The sequence below is a fragment of the Micrasema longulum genome, unplaced genomic scaffold (genome assembly GCF_059751315.1).
Source record: "Micrasema longulum isolate JH-2025_06_02 unplaced genomic scaffold, ASM5975131v1 h1tg000389l, whole genome shotgun sequence".
Lineage (NCBI taxonomy): Eukaryota > Metazoa > Arthropoda > Insecta > Trichoptera > Brachycentridae > Micrasema > Micrasema longulum.
The window spans coordinates 684,403-707,072 of NW_028277590.1; the positions used below are offsets into that span (position 1 = coordinate 684,403).

Below are 22,670 nucleotides of genomic sequence, written 5' to 3' on the forward strand. Positions count from 1 at the left end.
TGCTGTTTAAGTAAATAAGAAAGCATTAAAATGATAAATATGTCATTGTATGAAACAATGTCGAGTTCAAAAACGTGCACAATTCGATTACGTTTAATTTTCCTAAGTTCATATTATTCTCTGATACAATGAACAATAATAACATTGTGAAGATCCTATGCATAATTCGTCAATATGGACGCTCCAATTTTTATCGAAACTCAATCGGACAGCGTCACAATACGATCGCATTCCTTCCGCGCGCCACGAACGTAGACCCCGGCAGTACCTAGTTTGTTTGAAGTTTAAATTTATAATGTACGTATTACAAATTTAATGATCGTGTTGTGTGCACTTTTAGAGAAATGCAGGGGGCAGAGATGGGCGAATATGGCGCCATACGATTTACAGTTGTTTTGCAATTTTGTGCATTTTACAACATCCAATATAATTGCATGAGGATTATTCAGCGATTCACAAACGTTAAAATACGTGAACGAATGTTATTAATTTTTAAATGATTATGTTGCTACCAACTAATTTACCATAAAATTAAAAATCACGTGATATAAACATGATGATTAAATTAGAATCAATGCAATAATCACTCCAATAGTTATATAATAAAAATATTGGTAAATCTCAATAATATAAAGCATTATTCGAATTTAATTATGTCTAATTTTCCAATATTCTCAAATTAATTTATATTGAAACTTATAATATTAGAAATCAAACACTGATTTGAGTTGAGTGTACTGAACACTTTATTATTTTTTTTACAAATATAAAAACAAAAATTTCATGAGAATTGTTTCGCCTTTTTTAGGGCATTTTCAAACGAATGACATTCGTTAAAATAAAGTGTTCAGTAGACTCAAATCAGTGTTTAATTTCTAATATTTTAAGTTCAAATGTGGAGTTCTACAAAATAAACACCAAATCAATCAATCAATATATAGTATTGCATCCACAATTCCTCTTTCTTCTCTAACTCATATTGTGTTCACGAGGCTGTGGAATTATCTCCCACCAAATATCAAAGATGTCTCTACAGATTCTCTATTTAAATAACGTCCACAGAAATATCTCCTTTCTCTTCCTTAATCTATCCTACTTCCTTCTTTCCTTTTTATTCCATTTTCTAATTGCGTACTAGTATTGATTTAAGGTAATTTAAACTTAAACTTAAATATTGATATTTCCATTTTTGTATGTCTTTAGTTCAATACTTTTTTTGAAATTTACTGATCTTTTTCCAAATTACACAACTTTATTATTTGAATCGAATGTATCTACTTGATATATTTTTTCATTAGCATCATTCCTATTCCGCACCTAAGGGTGCGTAGGGCACTGCATTGGTACACCAATCGCAGCATATAGTGATTATTTTTTTGTTACACGAAGGTAAGATTATCATCAGTCTTACGCTTTAGGTGCCAGACAGAGACTATAAAATATACCAGTGTAAACATACCTTTTTATATAAATATTTAATATCATCGATGCCGAAAATTGCATCCGAGACCTCTTGCACGCGACCACCTTAAACGCGCTGACCATTACACCACAACGTGAAATTAATATTATTATTATTTTTTTTTTTTATGATTTATTTATTAATTTATGACAAATTACTAGGTTTATATACACTTTACGTATTACATTACATATTTTATTTGTACGAAATATTCCTAATCAGCAAAAGTGCTGGTATGAGGGGATATTATATATATATATAATAACACAATAGTTTAAATAAAAAGTCGATGAAATAACATCACATATCACTCGTCACACGGGCTGTAAGAACTGTTTTCTTTAGGTGTTTTCTAAGTACGTATATGTTTTGTATATTTTTAGGTCGTTAAAAAGTGAACTGTAAAAAAATATTGCGATATACAAAAAACTGTAACTTTTCTGTTGGTCCTAGGTTGTTCGCAAGTTAAATTATTTGATGCTCTTGTATTTATTTTATGTATGTTGTGGGTAAAATTTAATTTAATATTTGTCTTTATTTTATTCTTTTTCTTCTTAAATATCATTTTTATTTTTTCTGCATAGATAAATTCCTCTAGATTGAGCATTTTTGTTATTCTATAAAGATCTCAGGTTCTAGTATATTTAAAATTAAATGTTACTTTAAGTGCTCTTTGTACTGAATCTAGCATTTGCTTACTACATTGCTACATTATTACTGCATTGCATTGTTTACTACATTGCATTAATAATTTTGATATGTCCATAGAACTTACAAAATAATTCGTTACTAAAAAGTTTTACTTAAATTTTAAATAAAATAAAATTAAATACTGCAAAGGGCCACTAAGGAATTTTATAACGAATATGGCGCTGTAAAAGTAACTCAAAATAACAATAATATATTGTTAACATATTACAACAACAGATGAAGAACATTTAAGAGAAGGTAATATAGAAGTCCAGGCATCTACAGGGCTTATGACCTGTCAATGGCTGGTTTAAGTGGCCACTTTACACTGTGTAACATTCACCATTCAGCCTATATTTGAACATCTATTTTCCTTCAATTCTTTCATCTGTTGATGTTTGTGAAGTTAAAGATCTGAAACCTTTATTCATGCGGGTGAGATTCATCTAATTGAATTATTTCACCTACATACTAGGCAACGCCTGAAAATATTATTTTTTCAATTTCTATACTTCTTCATGGACCAGGTAATTTATCAACAATATTTTGAGTTTGTCCAAATTTTTGTAGACAAGGACTGGATTCAACCTGGTCCATGAAGAAGTATAGAAATTAAAAAAATAAATAAAAAATTCGTTGCCTAGTATGAAGGTGAAATAATTCAATTAGATGAATCTCACCCGCATGAATAAAGGTTTCAGCTCTTTAACTTCACAAACATCAACAGATGAAAGAATCGAAGGAATATAGATGTTCAAATATAAGCAGAATGGTGAATGTTACACAGTGTGTAAAGTGGCCACTTAAACCAGCCATTGACAGGTCATAAGCCCTGTAGATGCCTGGACTTCTATATTACCTTATCTTAAATGTTCTTCATATCAGTTGTAATATGTTAATATAAACAGCTCCCCAGGGAGTTGAATCCAGTCCTTGTCTACAAAAATTTGGACAAACTCAAAATATTGTTAATAATATATTATATTTTAAAAGACGACTTTTACTATGTCCATTTTATTTTTCTCCGCCATCCCAATTTTTGTTCTTTTTTTTATTCCTTCTGGTGAACTGAATGATGTGTTTTTTATTGTTCCTCTGTGAAACAAGTAAATACTCTAGATTTTTGTTGTCACTTTGTGCACGTGTTGTTTAATTTTGTACGAATGTGTTGGTTTTAATGAATAAATTTAATAAGCATTCCGTTTCAGCCTAAAAAAATTGCCTGGGTAACTTTTATTTAAACAATAATACCAGATCTTAAATTTACTTACTTAAATCATATTAATCGACATGATAAAACGTGTTTCTTCGGTTTTTTTAAACATACTTTATTTTGAAAAGTCTCTTTGAGCTGAGTTTAGAGCATGGGTATTTTGAGAAACTATTGTTTGAAGACGTTGCAATCTCGCACACCTTCTCTCTGCCTACAAATAGCAACTAGGCATTTGATAGATGGTATTATTACAGACGAGACAAGTATTACACAATTTTTGTATTTTAGGGATTATCAACTAACAAATCCATAAATAATCATCAAGTCTAATTACACAAGATCGACAATTTATTAGTCTTTAGATATGGACTGAGAAATTCCAAAGACGACGTGCAATACAAAATTAACTATGACCTCTACTAGAAAAATACTCATCAAATTTTTATCACGATTCCGAAATTAATTTACTGTTTATTTAGAAGACTTTAAGAATTTAATTATGAACTTAATGAAAATAAATAAAACGTAGTTTTTAATTATTTATTTCAAATTTACATTTACATTACAGCACACCTGGCAATTACAGGAGTATTATAAAAAAGTGCATAGTAGAAAATTTTACTGATGTTATTTGATATAAGTATATAACCACTTAACGACTTTTTCTGTCTACGGGTACGAGACGTATCAGTCTCTTCATCAGGACACTCACTACATCACATGCAAATACTAAAATACATTGTCACGTTTACCATCACCGTAGTATACATAATATTTACGAGATAATACTTAGGGGCTAGATTTCGTACTGTCAATGTGCGCTGTAGCTGCAAGACGTGCTGTAATGTAGCTCCTATATATCATAACTGTTACATATCATAATTGGAGACGAGGAACTAGAATCTCAACCGTCCATGCTCTCTGTAGCTGCAAGACGTGCTGGTATATTTATGTATTGCACAGCGCCCTTGAGGCGATTTTCACAAAAATGGCGCTATGTAAATCATCCAAACATAAACATAATAAATTACATGCAGTTATAGGGGATTAAACACCACCGCGTCTAAACATTTACTAACAAGCTAGATTGATAATATTTAGTGGTATGTTGGAGAATTGGTAGGAGGTTGAAATTTATTATTAGAAAAGTTAAACTCATATAAACATAATTCATAAAAACATTTTTAAAAAGCAGAGTCAACCAAATCAGTAATACACATCACGATACATGTTTAGAAAGAAAGAGTAAAACTGGTCATTCTTGCATGGAAAAGATCTACCTCTCTTGGTAGGCTGGGCAATAGACCAATCAGCCTCCCCACAGGCATCATCAACGGAGAATTGGTCCTGCGTTCAGGAAGAACAAATGGTTTGTGTTAGCCAGCTCTTAAGTAGGTGTTTGATGTATGTAATTTTATGCGCTCTAAAATGTTGATATCATAAATGAACCCGTTCAGAAGTTTAAATGCCATCGTGAGCAAGGCAATGTTCCTTTTGAACCGCAAACTTCTGATGCCAAGAATACCTAAAAAGAGCAATTATGGATATGGCAATAGGTAGTATCCATACTCACCCATGTACAGGTAACGAAGAAACTTCTTCTGTATTCTCTCAACCCAGAGGGTAAGTGGCTTCTACCATTAGACCCTTACACCACTCTCCAGAATGCAAAATAAATATAGAACTGTAAACCTACGTGACAAACAGTTGTTTTTTTCCAAAACATTGGTATGCATTGTCTCAAAATCTACGAAAATTAAATAAATTCTAAACCAAAATTTAGATTGCTTTTTACTGATTATGTTGTTTAAGATTTGTTAAATCTTAATGCTTGTGGAATGCTTCAATTGAAGACGACCCAGCCGCTAATTCGATGGAGATGCAAGTGCTTACTGCTAACCGATAGACCCTACTGTGGGTTGCCTAAATGTGCTCCTCGTAATGAGCTTAGGTCATGGGCCAGGAAGCAGAGTGTAATGCTGTAGCAAAACGTACCTGGTCAGCACCATGCGAAGGAACTGATAAGCGCAGAGCCGAAATCAAGTGTGGGTTATCACTAGAGCCCTTACAGGGCACTGCAGATTGAACAAACATCTTGCTAGAACAAACCTTTCCGAAACTTCTAGATGTAGATTCTGCAGTGCAGATGAGGAAACACCCATACACATTCTATGTGAATGTGATGCTTTACATTATAAAAGGAGTCTCATCCTCGGGGGAGCACTAGTTAAGCCTGAGGATGTTAAAGAGCTCTCCCCCTAACTAATAGCCCGATACTTTACGGTTCTAGGCTTGGAGGGGGAGATTTAGCAAAATGCAAACTCTCGCCTTCCACACAGTAGCCAGGCTCTTTATGGACCTGGGCTTGGACGACGAGAGCTTTTCACGGGACCCATCACAATAGATCTTCACAGGTCGTAGTGACGTCAAGAGCTTGCATAGCACTGACCCCCACCACTAAGAATAAGAATAATAAGAATAAGAGGATAGAAACCAGAAGAAGAATTCTTATTTATTTAACTTTTTGTACATAATGTTATTTGTACATTGGCGGGCTTATTGCCAAATGGCAATTTCTTCCAACCAACCACTAAAATAAAAGTTTTATTTTTATAATTAAAGTTACAGAACATATTCGATAGGAAAAAAAAGCTAAAGATATATAAAAATAGAAATAAACGTATTTGTTTATAAATTACCTTAAATCAAAACTATTACTCAATGGGAAAAAGGAAAAAAAGAGGAAAAAGGAAAGGAGGAGAGATTAAAGAAGAAAAAGGAGATGTTTCTTCAGACGTTATTTAAACAGATATAATGCAGTAACATCTTTGATGGTGGATGGGAGATGATTGCACAGTCGAGCCGCATGGACACATTACATTTTATTACATTTGTTTGCACCACAACAGGCCAAGAGGCCTAATTCCAGTGGTGAATTACATCACAGAGCACCCAGGCTTGATAAAAATCACATTTTAATTTTTGTGTTCTCACCAGGAATCGAACCCGGAACCTTCCGTGCGTGAGTCAAGCGTCTTGACCACTACACCACGGAGGCCGCCACTATATGAGTTAGAGAAGAAAGAGGAATTGTGGATGGGTATTAATAGAGTGCCTTGAGTATTAAAACGAAGAGGTAAACCATGAAATGATAAGCGTTGAAATTTTTCACGCAGGTATATAGGAGCGTTAGGACTATGAAGTACATTGAGCAGAAGTGAGAGGGAGTGATGGTCTCTCCGCTGTCTAATTTTGAGCCATTTCAGTTGCCTACGATAATCAGAAATGTGGTTATATTTCCAAAGACCAAAAATATACCTTATGCATGTATTCTGAAATCGTTCAAGTTTATCGAGTTGCTCACAGCTTAAATCAGTCATGGAAACATCAGCGTAATCTAGAATGGGTAGTGGTAATGCTTGTACAAGGGTGCATTTAGTATTAATGGGCAAGAATTTTTGCAACCTTCTAAGTAAGTGTAGACTGAAAAATATTTTGCGGCTTAATTCATTAGTATGAGCTCGCCAGCAGAGATGTTCATCCATTTGTACTCCTAGATTTTTTACGTTTTCTTATCCTACCAAATGTCTTGTCAATTCCAATCATATCAAATTTAAATTGTTTTTTGGATTGATCAAAGGCGGAGTGGGTTTTTAAGTGGACAATATATAAAAAACTAATGCTGTCGTAAATTCGAACTTATTTATCGATTCAACCCCCATGTTTTCAATTTATAGTAAACTATATTATAGTGGATATATTTCTCGTGAGGGCGATATTATATTGTAGTTAGGACAAGCCATAATAATTTAAATAAAGAGGGGCATAATATAATGACTTATGTTGAATCAATAAAGCGAGATCAATGTGGAATGCATAATATAATTGTTTTGACTTAATAATTATACAACTCCTCCATTATTTTACAAGTATTTCATATTTTTCTCAAATTATATATATATCATCATCATTATCATTCCCTTTCAGCCCCTTATGGTGCATAAAACACTGCATTGGTACAATCATCAATCGCAGTGTATCTTGATTATTTTTTATACATGAAGGTAGATGATAAGACTTACGCTTCAGCTACTGTCCAGGGACTATGAAATATTCTAGTATAAAAATACACGGAAGGTTCCGAGTTCGATTCCCGGCGAGAACACCAAAAAAATTGTGATTTTTCACAAGCCTGGGTTTTCTGCGATGTAATTCACCACTGTAATTGGACCTCCTGGCCTGTTGTGGTGCAAAAATAAAAGAAGAAGAAAAGGAAAAGAACATTTAAGAGAAGGTAATATAGAAGTCTAGGCATCTACGGGCTTATGGCCTGTCAATGGCTGGTTTAAGTGTATTTTTTTGTCAAGTATTAAATAATAATAATTGTTTCGGGATTTTTTTAGCGCAATCCAGAATATTTTCTTGGTCATATTTATAATGTGCGATTAATCGAATATTTATTATGCTATAAAATGGGTTTAAGCTTGTTCATATAATTTTTCAATTTGGATTTTTCCAATGTCACACTCGACCTAGAACTACGATTTTTATATGATGGAAAATAATTATCAATACCTTGTGATTTCATAAGGAAGACGCCTCCACCATAAAGAGATAAATTGATTATCATTTTGATTCATCATGCTAATTAGTTCAATGCCCAAATTGGATTGTGTTACGAATTCTAACTTAGTTCCCAATTGATAAATCTGTTTAAATTATTAATCATGGATGCCATACCGTTACACCCGGTGTCCCGTAACTAAATGACTTAAAAGTGTATAAAAATCATAATGCAATAATTATAATCAATACACCTGTTAAATGAATTACAAACAAGCAAACTTCCGTCGTCATCACCAAAGTACTTTCGAAACGACTCAAATTTTTACCGGACACTGAGCCATGAGAAGTTACCAATATAGGTTTAAACTAAGGAATGATGACTATTGTCCATGCGATGATATTTCTTCACAGAGTATCGAACATCTGTTATTTCAGTGCCCATTTTTTAGTTTACAACGCCATAATCTTGAAGCAGAATGCAGGAAAGATAGAATATCCTTAACAGATACGCACACTGTCGTTAAAAGTAGTTATCACGCGCCATTGTTCTTGGACTTTGCAACAATGGTGATTGGACTCATAAAGGTAATAAACCAAAATTAGTGATCGAACATCCCATTTCCAAGATAAACAAAAACGATTTTTTCCGAGTACCTTAGCCTTGTACATGACACTTAAGGCTAATAAATACAGGGGTCCAAATATATATAAAAATATATAACAAAAATGAATGAAAAATAATATACATATATGCAGGCAAATAATATTTTAAAATGCTATGATATTTGAGTATAAAATTATTCATTAAAAAAAACGACAGAATTATGGAAAAAAACAATATTTTATAGCACATATAAGAATACTTTTACACATTTGTCGGCCTCGTGGTGTAATGATCAGCGCGTTAGCCTGGCATGAAAGAGGTCTCGGGTTCGATTCCCGACATGGTTGATATGAAATATTTATTTAAAAGGGTGTTTTCACAATATAATATTTCATAGTCCCTGGACTGGTACCTGAAGCGTAAAACTGATCATCTTACCTTAATGTAACAAAAATGATCGAGATACTCTGCGATTGGTGTGCCAATGCAGTGCCCTATGCATCATTCAGTTCGGAAAGGGAACGATGATGATGATGATGATGATAAGAATATCAGAATTTTTGTTTGTTGGCAAATCAAGATGGAAATTTTTACATTGTCAGAAACTAAACATTTCGCTATTTAGTACTCTTTTGATTTAAAGTTTATTTTGTTTTGCATGTACAAAGGATTAGCAATGTATTGTGTTAATATGGAGGTGTTTTGATTTCGTCAATATTTCCTGTAGCAGATGTTAAAAGACTAATTTGATCAATATACAATTATCAATTTTGTATAAAAAAAAGAGATTTAAGTGGACTTGGTATTTTTTTCAGTAAAAGATAACATCTACCACTAAAACTTGGAGAGAAAATCTCAAAATTGACTTGGCCAACTTTCCTTGTATGCTCATAATATGTTAATCTGCAGCCTATTACTAGATTTAAATTATCATTTTTTTAAATAATTTTAGTATATGTTATATGTTTTAACTTCGCAAATTCGACCACATAACCGAATATCGCACTCAACTACAGCTATTCCATTCTCTATTACAGCATGTACTATCTCTTCGTTCTAGTAACGAGAGAACCCTTTCAATACACATTAATTGTTATATTTTAGCTTCCATTTCCACAGTGGTTGCTGATCGATTATGGCATAATTTACCCACTAATGTCAGAGACGCCCCTTCATTATATATATTCAAATCACGTATGAACGCAATAGGTACAATACAAAGGTACAAAATACAATGGGGCAATATGATAAATATGTACCTTCCCAAGTATCGGGGTACTAAATGAATTCAAGCATTTTTTTTATTTTGATTTAATAAAATTATATAAAAAATATAATAATTGCACATTTATAGAGTAATAATGATGTAAACATTATACTCAAGTCAACATTTTCTTTTATTTCTTTTTTATTTTATTTACATTTTTTTCTTAAGATCTTTCTTAATTTTAATAAGTAATTTTATTTTTATTTTTTCTGTAGATGTGAATTGAAAATTTCGATTTACATTTTAAAAAAAATCTTGTTTTGATACATTTATGAGCACACACTATTTATATGTGTTTATATATTTTTTATATTTTTAAAATATATTCAAGTAAATGTTGCTTTAATTTTTAATTTTTATTTCAAATTTTAAATACAAATTGCTTTAATTTTAATTATGTTAATTTACTTTATTTTTTTACTTTTCAAAAAATATTTTTTTAAACCATTTTTATCTGGTTTTGTTGAGTTTTTTCTTCTTAATAATAGTTTTCAAAGCATCAAAAACAAAATAATATATGTTCATTACTTTATACGAATACAGTATTATGTATGTACTCTTTTATTTGATTATTAATTAAAACTAATGTCTGAGCACCCGATGACAAACTATTACTGAATAGTTTATCGGGACAAAATATAATTTAATACTTTGTTTTTTTTTATTATGTATTAATATTGTAATAATGTGTATATTTTATTGAATAAAGACTATGAAAAAAAATAAATTTATGTGTGTTTTGTGTTCGTAGTTTGAATTACTATAGTCCTTAAAATTAAGCTTTATTAAAATGACAGCTGTCAAACTTATGTCAATAGTGATGGAAAATTACTGATCACTGATCATGTACCTATCAAATCGATTTTATCAGTTTTTTCATGCAAACATGAAACTCTGTTTCCGAAAATTTATATAAAAACGCAAAAACAAGCCTATTATAGTGTGTTGAACACAATTTTTCAACAAAAAATAAGATATTAATACTTTTTCGTAAACATTATAAAACGATTTTTTTTTTAATCGATCAAATTAGGTACATTGATCAATTTGTCCATCTCTAACGTTTTTGCAAAATGATGTAACCCTGTAAGAACGTCGTTAATAATTAGGTTTATTTTAGTTTTTTCTTAGTTTTAATGCTGATTTTATAAATTTATGTTGATTTATATGTCAAGTATTGTATTTAAAAAAATTAACAAACCAAATACGAATAATTTTTCGTGTGTCAATATAAATCACTCCTTAGACGTTTCTACAAAGTTATGTGGTCAGTTTTTCTGACAACTGTCATTCTAATCATGCTATATTTTAAGGACTATGGATTGTTTTATGGTATTGTTATTACCCATATATTTTCAGGTACCCTGTACTATAAATAAAACGTAACATTGATTAATGAATTTGCGAATTCATAATTATCATTGCACTGAGATTTCGCAGTGACGATGTCGTTGAGGTCATACTAAATGTAGGAAGCTAAATTCTAAAACGAATTCACATTAAACGAAAAATTTTTAATTATCAACTGTCAATCATGTGTCCCACAGAATACAAAGAAACTTATTATACTATGGTAATACGAACGAAACATTTACTTACATAAAACTTAACCCTTGATAAGCTAAACCATCTATGAGTCAAAACGAACCATTCTCAATTTTTTTTTTACGAATCACGCTTTTAGATGATGAGATACTGTTCCCATATTTCTGGCGTTCCTTGTTAACATTGACATTGTGTATTAACGCACAAAGAAAAAATGTTTTCTCGTGCCGCGAGAGTGGTTCAGAATAACACCCCTGGGCCGCGATTATGAACGGCTATCTTCATCGGTATATACTGAGACGGTATAAACTAATATCGATATTTATGTACGAAAGTGTGTATATTTGTTTAAAAATTTCAAGAATCTTCGTCGGTAACCGGTAATTGAACATGTTTAGAAAAAAAAATGTAAACATATTCTATTTTTCATACAGAAAAAATAATTTTACTTTGTAGATAAAATTGAAGATAAATTTTAACTTCCCATCAGAATACTTACCCTGATGTGTTACATACGTCAACACGGTTAGTTTTTTAATTTCGGTAATAATACGCTTATGGCTTCCCATTCTATAACACGGTTTTTTAACGACTAAAAGAAAATTACCCAAAAACTGTAATATTCGGAAAAGATTTATACAAAAAAATAAAATTAATTAAAAAATAAGAAACTTTGACCTACGAATTGCATCCACGTACAAACGTGTATTAAATCATTACATTTACTTTATTTTTATTTATTTATTCAACGGCTTATTACTTAAAAAAAGTAAAACACTTGTGTATATTAAACTATTAGAAGCTGTTTAAAAATTTATTTTAAAAATAATGCTTCACAAAAATGTCACTTTTCCCTCTTTCCAATTGTTCCAAGAAGCTAAACGTGTAGACATAAGACAAATATATTGTTTTCAATGTTTAAAATATATATTTAAGAACCAAAATTTATTTACAAGTAATTTAAATAGATCAAGTCAAAGAAAGCATCGTGTGTTAGAATTACCACATTGTAAAACGAGGCTCGCACAGAGACATGCATATTTTATAGCCCCAATTTTTTTAAATTCTTTTTTTACTGATAATATTTCATTAAATCCACTTTCAAAATTTTCCTTCTTTTACAAAACACGCAGTATCCTGGATACAAACTAAATATATGAACTCTTTTTTTAAATGATATATTTTGTTGCCCTTTAATAATAAGGAATATTTTTATGTTTTTATAAATATTTTTTATTTCCTTTTTTAATTACTATAAAAAAAATACCAAATAATCTTTTCCAGAATATTTTATTTTCGCTTTCTTATATTACACAAAAATATTATAACTGTTTATTTATTATAGGAGCAAAAATTCATTGACATTTTCTTGTGAACGCCTGTGAATGCCTTTGTGGGATTTTTTGTTTGCTATTTTTGCTATTAATATATTTTTCAATGCTATGTAATTATACTTTATTTTTTTAATACTCTGTTTTACCTCTTATTTATTTATTTATTTTGTTCATTAACGCCCAAAAGGCATTTACAAAAAATAAAAATGAAATACATGCCAACATATTAAATAATAAACAGAATATACAGAAAAAAATTGTGAAATTAGTTAAAAAGGATATGATAAAAAGTTTTACAAAGTAAAAAGAAAAAAACAATAATAACAAAGGTATGCAAAAAAAAACAGTAAGCATATAAACAAAAAATGAAAGATATAAGCTTATGTCATAAATTCTGTAAAGCAAACAATAAATAAAGTGTTACGGTAAGCAAGAAAGATATTTTTAAGTTAAATTAATAAACAAGCAAGCATATATTATCACGAAAAAATAAGAAATAAAAATATGTATCTACGAAATGCGTATTTGCCAATACTACAATGCAATTTGATATAATAGTAAAAAATAAAAAACAAGTATAAGGTAATAAAAATAAACAAGTAAGTTTTTTTTTAATTTATGAAATTGAATTGTCAATAATAGTTTGACGAGCAGCTACAAATAAACTTGATATTGTGGATTTATAAGATGGTAAAGAATTGGACAGAATGTCTGCAGCCGTTCCATAAGTGTTACCTAACCTATGCAGTCTCGGTATCAATGAATTGTTTTGTTGGTTGGAAGAAGTACTGGAGCAATGAAACAATAAAGTACTCCTAGTGTTGACAGCTGGTATGTTTATTGTAAAAAAAAAAACAAAAAAAACAAACAAAAAACAAAAAAAAAATAAAAATAAATATAAACAACGTGAAGCATAAATTTCCATGCATAGAAAGAAAAAAATCATAAACTCTTAAACCTATAACTTTAGCATACAAGTCAAAACAACAGAAGATAAAAAAATATAATATTGTTAAGTGATAGTTTAAGATATACTTAAATATTTAACTCTTTAGGTGTCACAAGCGAGATATTTTGCGCATGGAATCATAATGAAAATCCGTTAGAGAATTAATGCATGGAAGACAATTAACGAATTAGAATGCCACTTTTTACGCGCTTGTAACGTGTCTATTTATTAATTATGCGTCATTCCTTCAATCGCGTTTATTTCATTGCTGAAATACTGTGTATAAATAAATAAAACGGATTGTAATTTTATTAGGACGTGAGTCATTTAAAACAATGGTAACCTCAAAATAGCTTCACCAAGTTTGTTTTAAATTATACCGTCATGAATTATTTTCTGGACTAGTAAGGACAATGACATCGGAAAACATATCATCAATTATACATCAATAATGATTATGGATTGGTATAAGGATAGGCCGCGCAAAATTTGGCATTGTATACTTATTGAATGGAAATAATATTTAAATGTTGTGCTGAGCTGTGCTATTGGATATATATATATATAATTATTATAGAATTAGTTGTATTCTTGGATATGAGTATGAGACTTTCAACAATCATAATATGTTAAAATGTAGAAATAATGCACAAAGAACCTTTTCTCAGTAAAGCCATATATAAATTATAATGTTGCAATTTTCATTCAGAAAACAAAAAGTTCGCCAGAATAATATATTGTAAAATTATCAACAACATACATATAAAACTATGTAGATAATATAAGAAATGAATAAAATAACCAAAGAAATAAAAGAATTGGAAAGCCTTCAATATTTCAAATTAATTTTAAAAAAAACGTACTTTATAAATTTGAATATCAAATGTTTATCATAGAATTGTTTTTAAAACTTTTTATAATGTTATGGTCTAATTTTATAAAGCGTAAATAAGTATATTTCTTAAGTGTGTCCAAATGCTTGCAGACTGGCTGGATTTTCTACCTAGGGAGTTATTCATACCTAAAATTTATTGCATCAGAGAGGGAAAAAAATATTTAGAATGGAATATGGAAGTCTTTGCATTTACAGGGCTGTCATTGGCTTGTTTAAGTGACCACTTTACACACTGTGTAACATTCACCATTCTGTCCATGTTTAAACATCCACATTTCCTCAACTCTTCCATCTGTTGACTTTTGTGAAGTAAAGGAACTGAAACCTTTATCATGCGGGTGAGATTCATCCAGCTGAACCAAATCACCTACTAGGCAACGCCTGAAAACAATTTTCCAATTTTAATACATCTTCTTTTACCAAGTAGTTAATTCAAAAATGTTTGAGTATGTCTAAATGCTTGCAGACTGGCTGGATTTCCTCCCTAGGGAGTTATTCATTTCTAAATTTATTGCAACAGAGAAGGAAAATATTATTGAGAATGGAATATGGAAGTCTAGCTAATGACAGGTCATAAACCAATGTTTGATACCCCTGATCTACTGAAATTGATTTCATTCTATGTACCACCTAGATTAAGCAGAACATCTACAATATTTTATTGTCAAAATTCTCGAACGGTAGCTCAATATAACTCACCTATTGTTAGATTGCAGAATACCGGGAATGAATATGCATCACATTTTGATATATTTAGTTTATCTCTGCCTAACTTAAAAAATAAAGTGACCAACATATTTTTATCAAAAAGAGCAAATCATCTTCAGAGGATTGGGCTGGAATAGTTATAATTTGATTGATTAATGTATTTTGTTATTGTATAATTTCTTTAAAATATATCTGTATGTCAAGTAATTAATAATGTGTACAGTACGAGTATATTAATATTTCACACTCGATTTTTTTTTAAATATATTTTTTTTAAGCACTCTTTATACCACATATTTGTAAATGGCAGAAATCCCGTATATAAATAAATAAATATGTAAATAAGCCCTGTAAATGCCTAGACTTCCATATTCCCTAATCAACAATGTTTTCCCCTCTGTTGCAATAAATTTAGACGTAAATTAGTGAACAAAATATTAATATAATGTTAATTTTCTGTAAAATTAATACTTCTTTTGTCTGAAATAGCATAGGCTTTATATGAAAATAGGTACCTCTTGATATTCCTGCTTTGTCAACGTTTTATTTTAAGATGTTGTCAAGCACAGGCTGTTTGGAAAGAACTTTTATGGAATCGTAAAATATTTGCAAGACAAAATAGTCTGTTGATTTTAATTCATTGATTGTTGAATTGCAAAATATTGTTATAATTTATTGACGTTTGCAAGAGATTCAATGAGTGCTATGTAATAAAACAACATTAAAATGTCAAATAAATAATCCAATAAGAATTTTATATTAAGTAGTGTGTATTAAAATATTTTTACTTTGTACGTAAAGTATAGTGCGTTCGAATGTTTAATAACTACATGTTGATGTGGTAGTGCATGTCGGCGAACTAAATAAACAATGCATACACATTTCGTTTGTGTTAGTTGTGTTGTGATTGAAGTATTTTAAACATTATATTTACGCATATATAAAGCAGAGGGTATTGAAGATTTGAATGGACTGTACAAACATTTGAAGAACGTTTTTATGTTTGAAATTTATTCAGATTTAAAATGTTGAAGATTACGTTCCCAATTTTGTTTTTTGACACTGAATTGATAATTATAAATGTGGTTTTTGAAATAAACACGGTCATCAATTAATAAAGGTATTTTTTTTTTAATGTGTGTAGGCTTATTTTTCGGGGGTTTTTGAAAGAAATGTGTTTTGTTTTTATAAATTGTTTCACACATTAAAACTATTTCCACTTGCAACACTTGGAATGGAAAAAAATCGTTAATAATAAAATAAATATGTAAATTAGATTTATTGATTAGATAAGACTAGGGCTATGTATAGCGTGTGAGCTCGCCAATATATGACAGTAAAAATTTTATTGTCTTTGAATTTCCTAGAGTTTTAACCATCGAAAACAAAAGAAGATTGCAAATCAAATCAACAGACAATGGAAATTTGATGTGTATTATTTTAATAGATTGTTTATAACAGAAAAATACATAGAGAAATATTCATTTTTATTTTTTGTAATAAAAACAGTCTAGTAAATTCGAAAAATAAAAATACCCTTTATATTAACAATATTAATTAAAATGCAAAAATAACATTGAATACTTGAAAAATAAATATTATTGAGTGTTACAAACATAATTTTAAAAACGGATAGCGATTAAAAGTAAAAATTATCTTTAGTTTAATTCTTATAGCGATAAATACATAAACATTATAAAACAGGAATTATACAAATACAAAAATAATATTGTAACTAGGCGGCTACCTACACGGTTAAATTCCGAAACACCACGCAATTTCTTATCTCGGCTACGCTATGTAAAATGAAAAAAAAAAATTAAATTAATAATTTCAACACGTCATGAAGTCGCCCCTGGGTAGCGCCTGCTAACGTCAATCAACAAAAACATCATCGTTTTAATTACAATATTTCGGCTACGCCATGAATCTCTTTTTTAAAAATAATTTCTCACGTCACAAAGTCGCCCCTGGGTAGCGCCTGCTAACGTCAATCAACAAAAACATCCTCGTTTTAATTACAATATTTCGGCTACGCCATGAATCTCCTTTTTTAAAATAATTTCTCACGTCACAAAGTCGCCCCTGGGTAGCGCCTGCTAACGTCAATCAACAAAACATCCTCGTTTATATAACAGTATTTTGGCTACGCCATGAATTTCTTATAAAAAATGTCAAAACGTCACAAAGCCACTCTCTGAGTGTCGCTACTGACATCATTTACAAAAACATAATTATTTGTGCTTTTTTCAGGTACGCAACATTTTTTTTAAATACACCTACCTAACCGATAAAATACTATTAGTAATTAAACCAAGGTGTGCTTTAAAGTTCCATATGGCCAAATAATATTATTTATTATTAGAATATTATTGACATGTAGTTCAAGCATTGCTGCATTCACGTTGCTTTACTTCTGAGAGCTCAACTGCTATGTTTTTCTATGGTTATGTTTAATGTCATCTGTCATGTATTGGCGAGCTCACAGGCTATACTTACGCCTAAGACTGCGACATTTGAAAAAAACTGTTTTTTACAAAATAGCGCCACGCCGACAAACTTTGAAAATTACCCCATTTTTTTACCAATATTTTTAATTACATTTTTTAAAATACCACCAAAGACTAGATATTAATATTTTAGTACGACTTGCACTTAAAAAACTCGTTTTAAGTGGTTTTACGACACTAAGTTCGCCGAGTGGTGGTATTTACATTTTAAGAAATATGAAAATTATCAGATTATAGTTTGAATAGGTAATTTGAACCAACGATAAAAAGCGATGTCCCGTTGGCCTATTTCACACGATCGTATAAATCCAGACGGTACGTTTTGTTACGTAGATGCTTTCTACATTATAATATATTTTTATTAATTTAATGGCAGGTAAACACACCAACGAATACACCGTGAGGTTGATTTATCTCCACTCTATTTACTTTGGCAGGATTGCACCCGAGAGTACAATTATTTTTATTTTATTTTTTAAAATCATAAAACACAACGTATTTTACAAGTATAATACGTTGAATTACATTCCCAGGAGTAACAACAACTCAATTCGGGACATAAATAATATTAACATTTAGAAAATAACACATATTGAGAACAACAAAGAAATAAAGCAAGTTAAGCACCTTTATAACTAAATATAGCACAACAATAAATACGCTTAAAACCTATTCTTACACTAACAGAATAAATATATATAAAAAAACGCTTTTAAGAATAAAAAAAGGAGTGAATCTACTACGGGAGATAAGGTCATTAACATCACATGCCATGCAAATGATGCCATGTAAACATCTGGATGCCTAAGAAATGTCGTATAGTTCAATAAACACATGATTATTGGAAACATAATTTGGATATACCAAACGTGTGTCAGACCAAATCATGGTGTATACAACAAGGGCGAGGATAGATAGAGAGAAAATAAAAAATACGAAAAACCAAGTAGAAAAACTAAATAGAAAAACCAAATAACTGCTCAGAGCGTCAGAGATTACATATTTTTAATGCATGTCAATCCACTACAATTTTACCGGGTCATGTAGATTTGGAGAATACGTATAAAATGGGCCTTTTTGCAACGTGGATTGTCGATTTGCCCCAAATATAAAAAAAATACTGTCTGACATTATATTTCGTTGTACTTAGTACTATACAGGGTGTTCTTTAAACCCTGTCACATCCGAAACCACGATGATCAGTATGAACAAGAAGACATAAAAGCATATTTAAAAAATATTTAGAACGAACAATTTTTTTTAAAGAAAATATTTAAAAAAAAACAAATGGTTGCATACTTCCCGCGCCGCCGCGCGGTTGACGGTATATCAGACTACCCCCCCCCCTCGTTTCTCCCCTGCAGAAGTAAGCAACCATTTGTTTTTTTAAATATTTTATTTTTGTAAATTTTATTCGTTCTAAAAATTTGTTTAAATGTGCCAATATGTCTTCTTGCTCATACTGATCATCGTGGTTTCGGATGTGACAGGGTTTAAAGAACACCCTGAAATGGCTCAAAATTAGACAGCGGAGAGACTATCACTCTCTCTCACTTCTGTTCAATGTACTTCATAGTCCTAACGCTCCTATATACCTGCGTAAAAAAATTCAACGCTTATCAGTTCACGGTTTACCTCTTCGTTCTAATTCTCAAGGCACTCTCTTAATACCCATCCACAATTCCTCTTTCTTCTCTAACTCATATAGTGTCCATGCGGCTCGACTGTGAAATCATCTCCCATCCACCATCAACGATGTTACTTCATTATCTCTGTTTTAATCACGTCTGAAGAAACATCTCCTTTCTCTTCCTTAATCTCTCCTCCTTTTCTTTTTCCTCTTTCCTCTTTTTTCCTTTTTCCCATTGAGTAATAGTTTTGATTTCAGGTAATTTATAAACAAATACGTTTATTTCTATTTTAATATATCTTTAGCTTTTTAATATATTTTTTCTATTGAATATGTTCTGTAACTTGAATTATAAAAATAAAAGTTTCATTTTATTGGTTGGTTGGAAGAAATTTCCATTTGGCAATAAGCCCGCCAAAGTACAATAACATTATGTACAGAAAGTTAAATACATATAGCTGATTGGATATTGTACTACTCGCGTACTTGCCCAACCAAGCCCGAATAAAAAACCTAATTATTGTAATAACACTACGGCAAAATAAATATCAATGATAGATTTATGGTTAAACGCCACTGTATTTAGAATTGACGAAATACATTTTTTTATAGGGTCGTATATTTACTTCGAAATACTAGTAGAACTAAAAATAACATTTGCTTAGGTAGGTATTGCATAAATCGAAACACAAAAGGAAATTATATTGATTAACAAAAAGTATTTTTCTATTATCCAACTTCATCCTTTGCTTTATTTGAGAACGCAACCACTAATTTATTTAACAGTTTGTTTTGAATCAACGGAATAGGGGTTATTGATTTTTCTTTATGTATAAATATAATAATAAATTCTGATAAATGATGAACCGTATTGTGGTCGGAGGTCCGATATTCGAACACTATACAACCATAATTTAATTCCAGTTTTCTAAAAGTGAGTTATTTAGTTTTAAATTTGACGCAACGAAGGAAAAGATTTTTGAGAAGGGAATGTGGAAGTCTAGGCATTTACGGGCCTTATGAACTGTCGTCGGCTGGTTGCGAGAAAATTAGATCTGAATAACTCCCTAGGGAGGAAATCCAGCCAGTCTGCAAACATTTGGACATACTCAAAATATTGTTGAGTTATTTAGAGGCTACAGAGTTTGCCTACAGTGCAAGAGATTCCGGATTCAACTCCAGACGTGTTTATTTTTTTATTTTTTTCCCATTAAAATGGCTATAAAGTGCAGAGCCAATTCTACCATATAAACATGAACATAAATATAAATATAAACAAAAATAATATAATTATATTAACGGTTCTTTTTTATAAATAAACTTGTATCATATTTTTCAAATATTTTTTTATATGCTATATTAAATATTGCCTACCTCATGGTGTAATGGTCAGCGCATTTGCCTACCGAGCAAGAGGTCTTGGGATCGATTCCCGACATGGTTGATAAAAAATATTTATTTAAAAGGGTGTTTTCACACCAGAATACGAGTATTTCATAGTACCTAGGCTGGTACCTGAAGTGTAAGATAAAACAAACAAAAAAAAGATCAAGATACGCTGCGATCGGTGTTCTAACGCAGTATCCTTTGCACCATTAGGTGTTTTCACACCAGAATACGAGTATTTCATAGTACCTAGGCTGGTACCTGAAGCGTAAGATAAAACAAACAAAAAAAAGATCAAGATACGCTGCGATCGGTGTTCTAACGCAGTATCCTTTGCACCATTAGGTGCGGAAAGGAAATGTTGATGGTGATATTAATATTAATATTTAATATACAAAAGAAATTTAAGAGTCCTCTTCGCAAGGAGAAACCTGTTCTAAGGAAAACTGAGCAGTGTTCATTTTTTAAATACATATTTCACATTTCGGTAGTCAGATGGCAGAAGGGACCATCTGTAATTTTTAAAAATGTTCACGAGAGCTGAAATACGTCTCAGTTTCAAGACTTTAATCCACAAACTAAAATATTTTAGTGGTGCTTTTCAATAATAAATAACCATTCTAAATGAGGCTGATTTTTTATTTTTTTTGCTGCGTGTATTAAGAAAACTTGAAGATTAAGAAACTGAAATATTAAGAAAACTTTTGAAAACTAAAACATAGACAAAAATACAGATGGTCCCTTCTACCATCTGACTACCGATTTATTTATTAGTTTATACATACATTGTTACAAAAATGGCACAAAAAACACTGGCAAATTCTGCTTGTACTAGGAGTAGGCTCAGTATATGAAGGATCGGCAAGCCAGAAATATAAGTATGCCTAATGTTGCAATCGGTTTCTACATGGGCAAATGCCTGTTCTAAGAAACCGATCTGTTGCGGCAAATATGGTTTTCGAATATGTTTCCTATAAACAAAAATAATATTGAAGAAATAGAAAAACAATTATAGCCTAAAAGAGAAGAAAAAAAAAACAAGTACAGTTTACGTTAAATGTATAAAAAAAATTAAATATATACACATACACGCATACATACTACATACATACATACATATACACATACATACACATATACACACATATATTTACATATACATATATAAAAACACATACATACATAATATATATGCATGTCATACAAATATTTTTTTATCTTTCAATCTTAATTTACTTCAGCCTAGAAATAGAAGAAATATAGTAGAAGGTAGTAATGCTTGATTATTAGTTTGCAGTGCAAATAAAATATGCCTGCCTCTAAGGTCAAGCTGTACTACGGCGGCGCGGCGCGGCGCGGCACTGCGCGACGCACATAGGAGTATTTCCAGGCATATTTCGTCGGGATCGTAGAACAACTATGGCTGGCTTTCTTTTATATTTGATTTTGAAAAAAGTTAGACGAATCCCTTTTACTCTGGAATTGAAAATATATATAACTAACGCGAGTATCGAATGGTATACTTTCGAAATCATCAAGTTATGAAATAGTGTCAAAGAAATCATTAAACCGCTCTCGTGAGCGAAAGTTGAAGAAAATCACATGCGTCGTAGTTTGACGATCCCAACGCGCGACGATTTGTTTGAAGTTTCAACTTCGTTTCTGTATGTTAGCAAGCACACGCGCAATCTCAATCTCACATCATCGTGACATTGGTTTCTTTCCATTTAAAAAAAAAGTTTTGTTAAATTCTAGTTGTAATCCTACTAATATAATGATACTGCGGCAAACCTACCTATTAAACTGAATAATAAAAATAAGTACCCGATAGACATGAAATTTAAATTTATTTGGTGTTTGTTACTTTGGCAATTTGACAATAGAGTGTCAGTTGAAATGTCAAGAATGTTT

At 30.7% G+C, this 22,670-nt stretch overlaps 1 protein-coding gene and 1 long non-coding RNA gene across 2 annotated transcripts in view; one reads left to right on the plus strand and one right to left on the minus strand.

Moving 5' to 3' along the window:
• Positions 1-22,670, minus strand: part of LOC148281960 (uncharacterized) — a 199,012-nt gene that overhangs the window by 158,823 nt on the left and 17,519 nt on the right. The window lies entirely within an intron of this gene.
• Positions 1-22,670, plus strand: part of LOC148281961 (uncharacterized) — a 157,137-nt gene that overhangs the window by 133,361 nt on the left and 1,106 nt on the right. The window lies entirely within an intron of this gene.